At 50.0% G+C, this 6,817-nt stretch overlaps 1 non-coding gene across 1 annotated transcript; it reads right to left on the bottom strand.

Moving 5' to 3' along the window:
- Nucleotides 1-5,585: 5,585 nt before the first annotated feature.
- On the bottom strand, nt 5,586-5,657 carry TRNAC-GCA (transfer RNA cysteine (anticodon GCA)). The gene has a single exon. It is a non-coding gene; the product is annotated as a tRNA-Cys (tRNA).
- Between the last annotated feature and the right edge of the window lie 1,160 nt (nt 5,658-6,817).

Below are 6,817 nucleotides of genomic sequence, written 5' to 3'. Positions count from 1 at the left end.
GTGTGAAGGGCTGGAGGCAATGGTGGATTGCAGAGGAGGTTTTCGTGATATAAAAAAAAGGCAAATAAAATCCCCCATCTTTTTATTTTCAACATCCCACATGCTTCGACAGACACAACACCACTTTTGGCAGATCCCCAACCTAGAATCCTCCATTCCAGGCAGTGGACCACCTTCCACGATGCCCCACAACTACACCTTCCTCCGCAACGCCCTCTAACCACTTACTTACCTCGACAACTGCTCTCCTTGACATCCTCCTCGCCTCAGTCCATCCAGCGACATGCTCCAGGGTCTTCAGGGACATTGCTCTCCATTCCGCTCTTCCTGACATCCACCTCGCCTCAGTCCATCCATGCACCGATATCTTCCAATCCCATGAGTGGTGGTGGTGTGGGTGGGAAGGTTCCATAGGAAGAAGGTTGTTGGTGTGGAAGTGAGTGGTCCCGGTAATTGGTGTGAAGGGCTGGTGGCAGTGGTGGTAGTTGGTGTGGAGGCAGTAGTGGTAGTTGGTGTGAAGGGCTGGAGGCAATGGTGGATTGCAGAGGAGGTTTTCTTGATATAAAAAAAAAAAAAAAAAAAAAAGGCAAATAAAATCCCCCATCTTTTTATTTTCAACATCCCACATGCTTCGACAGACACAACACCACTTTTGGCAGATCCCCAACCTAGAATCCTCCATTCCAGGCAGTGGACCACCTTCCACGATGCCCCACAACTACACCTTCCTCCGCAACGCCCTCTAACCACTTACTTACCTCGACAACTGCTCTCCTTGACATCCTCCTCGCCTCAGTCCATCCAGCGACATGCTCCAGGGTCTTCAGGGACATTGCTCTCCATTCCGCTCTTCCTGACATCCACCTCGCCTCAGTCCATCCATGCACCGATATCTTCCAATCCCATGAGTGGTGGTGGTGTGGGTGGGAAGGTTCCATAGGAAGAAGGTTGTTGGTGTGGAAGTGAGTGGTCCCGGTAATTGGTGTGAAGGGCTGGTGGCAGTGGTGGTAGTTGGTGTGGAGGCAGTAGTGGTAGTTGGTGTGAAGGGTTGGAGGCAATGGTGGATTGCAGAGGAGGTTTTCTTGATAAAAAAAAAAAAAAAAAAAAAAAAAAAGGCAAATAAAATCCCCCATCTTTTTATTTTCAACATCCCACATGCTTCGACAGACACAACACCACTTTTGGCAGATCCCCAACCTAGAATCCTCCATTCCAGGCAGTGGACCACCTTCCACGATGCCCCACAACTACACCTTCCTCCGCAACGCCCTCTAACCACTCACCTCGACAACTGCTCTCCTTGACGTCCTCCTCGCCTCAGTCCACCTTCCACGATGCCCCACAACTACACCTTCCTCCAACCACTTACCTCGACAACTGCTCTCCTTGACATCCTCCTCGCCTCAGTCCACCTTCCACAATGCCCCACAACTACACCTTCCTCCAACCACTTACCTCGACAACTGCTCTCCTTGACATCCACCTCGCCTCAGTCCATCCATGCACCAATATCTTCCAATCCACCAGACATCCCAGGTTCTCACGATCCATCTCTTTTAACAGCTGCCATCTTCAGGGTCTTGACAGGATTCGAACTCACAACCTCTTCGCTCCAAGGTGGCTGCTCTAACCACTATGCCGTGGGAGCTGCTTGTCAGGCATATGCGGCGACCATGGTCTTGGCCTGTTTTGGCACACAGAGCAACTGCACAGAGGAAAAAAAAGCATGCATGTGTTAGGGGGCACTCGGATTTGTACCAAGGACCTCTTGATCTGCAGTCAAATGCTCTACCACTGAGCTATACCCCCGCAACATGCAGCTCATCTGTACCTCAACATTTTTAATTTTCTGCAATAAACTACATATGTGGGATACGGTTAAGCTTGTAAAGAAAAAAAATGTGTGTTACGGGCACTCGGACCTCTTTACATGCAGTCAAATGCTCTACCACTGAGCTTCAGCCCCACAACATGTGGCTTGTTTGTACCTCAACGTTGCCTCCAGCCCTTCACACCAACTACCACCACTGCCTCCAGCCCTTCAGCCCACCACCCAGGGCCACTCACTTCCACACCAACAACCTTCTTCCTATGGCGCCTCCCCCCCACCACCACCACTACATATGTAGGATATGGTTAAGTCGTAAAGCAAAAAAATGTGTGTTAGGGGGCACTCGGATTTGAGCCAAGGACCTCTTGATCTGCAGTCAAATGCTCTACCACTGAGCTATACCCCCGCAACACATGGCTTGCCAGGGTAACCGCACAGAGGGGGGATTCGAAGCTAAGTCCGAACTAGCTCTCGGCTTGCCTGTACTATCCCAGTCAAATGTATATGAACCGGTGGGGAAAAAAATGATTTTGTCAAAACAGGCCAAGACCACAGTCATCCTTGCTAGTTTCCATGAAGCTCTCATGGTCTAGTGGTTAGAGCTGCTGCCTTGGAGCAGAGAGGTTGTGAGTTCAAGTCCTGTGAACACCCTGAAGCTCGTTTGGAGAAATTGTGGCAGCATAGTGTGGAAGCGGAGGAGTGTGTGTGTGTGTGTGTGTGTGTGTGTGTGTGTGTGTGAAGTGGTTGATGGTCGGGCACCCATAAGGTGTTGGAGAAGGAGCTCTGGTGTGGATGGCTGTGGTAGCTGGTATGTGAGTGTGGGTGGGAAGATTCCATAGGAAGAAGGTTGTTGGTGTGGAAGTGAGTGGTCCCGGTTCCTGGGTGGTAGTTGGTGTGAAGGGCTGGTGGCAATGGTGGTAGCTGGTGTGGAGGCAGTGGTGGTAGTTGGTGTGAAGGGCTGGAGGCAATGGTGGATTGCAGAGGAGGTTTTCTTGATATAAAAAAAAAAAAAAAAAAGGCAAATAAAATCCCCCATCTTTTTATTTTCAACATCCCACATGCTTCTTGACATCGACCTCGCCTCAGTCCATCCATGCACCGATATCTTCCAATCCACCAGACATCCCAGGTTCTCACGATCCATCTCTTTTAAGAGCTGCCATCTTCAGGGTCTTGACAGGATTCGAACTCACAACCTCTTCGCTCCAAGGCGGCTGCTCTAACCACTATGCCATGGGAGCTGCTTGTCAGGCATATGCGGCGACCAAGGTCTTGGCCTGTTTTGGCACACAGAGCAACTGCACAGAGGAAAGGGGGGGGGGGGACTCCAACCTAAGGTGGAGCTAGCTCTCAACTGGCTATGGGAAGCCCGTTGGCTTCCTGGCTATGGTTGGGAAGATTCCATAGGAAGAAGGTTGTTGGTGTGGAAGTGAGTGGTCCCGGTTCCTGGGTGGTAGTTGGTGTGAAGGGCTGGTGGCAATGGTGGTAGCTGGTGTGGAGGCAGTGGTGGTAGTTGGTGTGAAGGGCTGGAGGCAATGGTGGATTGCAGAGGAGGTTTTCGTGATATAAAAAAAAGGCAAATAAAATCCCCCATCTTTTTATTTTCAACATCCCACATGCTTCGACAGACACAACACCACTTTTGGCAGATCCCCAACCTAGAATCCTCCATTCCAGGCAGTGGACCACCTTCCACGATGCCCCACAACTACACCTTCCTCCGCAACGCCCTCTAACCACTTACTTACCTCGACAACTGCTCTCCTTGACATCCTCCTCGCCTCAGTCCATCCAGCGACATGCTCCAGGGTCTTCAGGGACATTGCTCTCCATTCCGCTCTTCCTGACATCCACCTCGCCTCAGTCCATCCATGCACCGATATCTTCCAATCCCATGAGTGGTGGTGGTGTGGGTGGGAAGGTTCCATAGGAAGAAGGTTGTTGGTGTGGAAGTGAGTGGTCCCGGTAATTGGTGTGAAGGGCTGGTGGCAGTGGTGGTAGTTGGTGTGGAGGCAGTAGTGGTAGTTGGTGTGAAGGGCTGGAGGCAATGGTGGATTGCAGAGGAGGTTTTCTTGATATAAAAAAAAAAAAAGGCAAATAAAATCCCCCATCTTTTTATTTTCAACATCCCACATGCTTCGACAGACACAACACCACTTTTGGCAGATCCCCAACCTAGAATCCTCCATTCCAGGCAGTGGACCACCTTCCACGATGCCCCACAACTACACCTTCCTCCGCAACGCCCTCTAACCACTTACTTACCTCGACAACTGCTCTCCTTGACATCCTCCTCGCCTCAGTCCATCCAGCGACATGCTCCAGGGTCTTCAGGGACATTGCTCTCCATTCCGCTCTTCCTGACATCCACCTCGCCTCAGTCCATCCATGCACCGATATCTTCCAATCCCATGAGTGGTGGTGGTGTGGGTGGGAAGGTTCCATAGGAAGAAGGTTGTTGGTGTGGAAGTGAGTGGTCCCGGTAATTGGTGTGAAGGGCTGGTGGCAGTGGTGGTAGTTGGTGTGGAGGCAGTAGTGGTAGTTGGTGTGAAGGGTTGGAGGCAATGGTGGATTGCAGAGGAGGTTTTCTTGATAAAAAAAAAAAAAAAAAAACAAAAAAAAGGCAAATAAAATCCCCCATCTTTTTATTTTCAACATCCCACATGCTTCAACAGACACAACACCACTTTTGGCAGATCCCCAACCTAGACTCCTCCATTCCAGGCAGTGGACCACCTTCCACGATGCCCCACAACTACACCTTCCTCCGCAACGCCCTCTAACCACTCACCTCGACAACTGCTCTCCTTGACGTCCTCCTCGCCTCAGTCCACCTTCCACGATGCCCCACAACTACACCTTCCTCCACAACTGCTCTCCTTGACATCCTCCTCGCCTCAGTCCACCTTCCACAATGCCCCACAACTACACCTTCCTCCAACCACTTACCTCGACAACTGCTCTCCTTGACATCCACCTCGCCTCAGTCCATCCATGCACCGATATCTTCCAATCCACCAGACATCCCAGGTTCTCACGATCCATCTCTTTTAACAGCTGCCATCTTCAGGGTCTTGACAGGATTCGAACTCACAACCTCTTCGCTCCAAGGTGGCTGCTCTAACCACTATGCCGTGGGAGCTGCTTGTCTGGCATATGCGGCGACCAAGGTCTTGGCCTGTTTTGGCACACAGAGCAACTGCACAGAGGAAAGGGGGGGGGGGGGGGACTCCAACCTAAGGTGGAGCTAGCTCTCAACTGGCTATGTCAAGATCTCTGAATGCTAAGTGGTTAGCCTTGCCACCTTACAGTGTGAAGGTGGTGGGTTCAATCTATAAATGTAACTTAGATGTAAGTTTTGTCAAACCACAAAAAGATCAAAGAGTTACATTCGTAGATCTTAAAGGGATACTCGTGTGTCAATTTTTTTTTTTTAAATTAACTGGTGCCAAAAAGTTAGACAGATTAGTAAATGACTTGTATTTAAAGCTCTTTACTCTTATCAGCTGCTTTATACTACAGAGGAAGTTGTATGGTTCTTTTCTGTCTGACCACAATGCCCCACCAAGAAAAAATTGTGCATTAGCGGGCATTTGTATTTGAACCAAGGACCTCTTGAACCTCTGCGCTCCAGGGTGGCTGCTCATCAACTGGATGAGGCGACCAAAATCTTGCAGTGTAAAGCTAGTGGGGGTCTGCTATAAACAACATATGTAGGATGTGGTTAAGCTGTAAAAAAAAGCATGCATGTGTTAGGGGGCACTCGGATTTGAACCAAGGACCTCTTGATCTGCAGTCAAATGCTCTACCACTGAGCTATACCCCCGCAACATGCAGCTCATCTGTACCTCAACATTTTTAATTTTCTGCAATAAACTACATATGTGGGATACGGTTAAGCTTGTAAAGAAAAAAAATGTGTGTTACGGGCACTCGGACCTCTTTACATGCAGTCAAATGCTCTACCACTGAGCTTCAGCCCCACAACATGTGGCTTGTTTGTACCTCAACGTTGCCTCCAGCCCTTCACACCAACTACCACCACTGCCTCCAGCCCTTCAGCCCACCACCCAGGGCCACTCACTTCCACACCAACAACCTTCTTCCTATGGCGCCTCCCCCCCACCACCACCACTACATATGTAGGATATGGTTAAGTCGTAAAGCAAAAAAATGTGTGTTAGGGGGCACTCGGATTTGAGCCAAGGACCTCTTGATCTGCAGTCAAATGCTCTACCACTGAGCTATACCCCCGCAACACATGGCTTGCCAGGGTAACCGCACAGAGGGGGGATTCGAAGCTAAGTCCGAACTAGCTCTCGGCTTGCCTGTACTATCCCAGTCAAATGTATATGAACCGGTGGGGAAAAAAATGATTTTGTCAAAACAGGCCAAGACCACAGTCATCCTTGCTAGTTTCCATGAAGCTCTCATGGTCTAGTGGTTAGAGCTGCTGCCTTGGAGCAGAGAGGTTGTGAGTTCAAGTCCTGTGAACACCCTGAAGCTCGTTTGGAGAAATTGTGGCAGCATAGTGTGGAAGCGGAGGAGTGTGTGTGTGTGTGTGTGTGTGTGTGTGTGTGTGAAGTGGTTGATGGTCGGGCACCCATAAGGTGTTGGAGAAGGAGCTCTGGTGTGGATGGCTGTGGTAGCTGGTATGTGAGTGTGGGTGGGAAGATTCCATAGGAAGAAGGTTGTTGGTGTGGAAGTGAGTGGTCCCGGTTCCTGGGTGGTAGTTGGTGTGAAGGGCTGGTGGCAATGGTGGTAGCTGGTGTGGAGGCAGTGGTGGTAGTTGGTGTGAAGGGCTGGAGGCAATGGTGGATTGCAGAGGAGGTTTTCGTGATATAAAAAAAAGGCAAATAAAATCCCCCATCTTTTTATTTTCAACATCCCACATGCTTCGACAGACACAACACCACTTTTGGCAGATCCCCAACCTAGAATCCTCCATTCCAGGCAGTGGACCACCTTCCACGATGCCCCACAACT

Source organism: Hyla sarda, chromosome 2, assembly GCF_029499605.1.
Source record: "Hyla sarda isolate aHylSar1 chromosome 2, aHylSar1.hap1, whole genome shotgun sequence".
Taxonomy (NCBI): domain Eukaryota; kingdom Metazoa; phylum Chordata; class Amphibia; order Anura; family Hylidae; genus Hyla; species Hyla sarda.
This window is presented reverse-complemented; position numbering and strand designations above follow the sequence as displayed.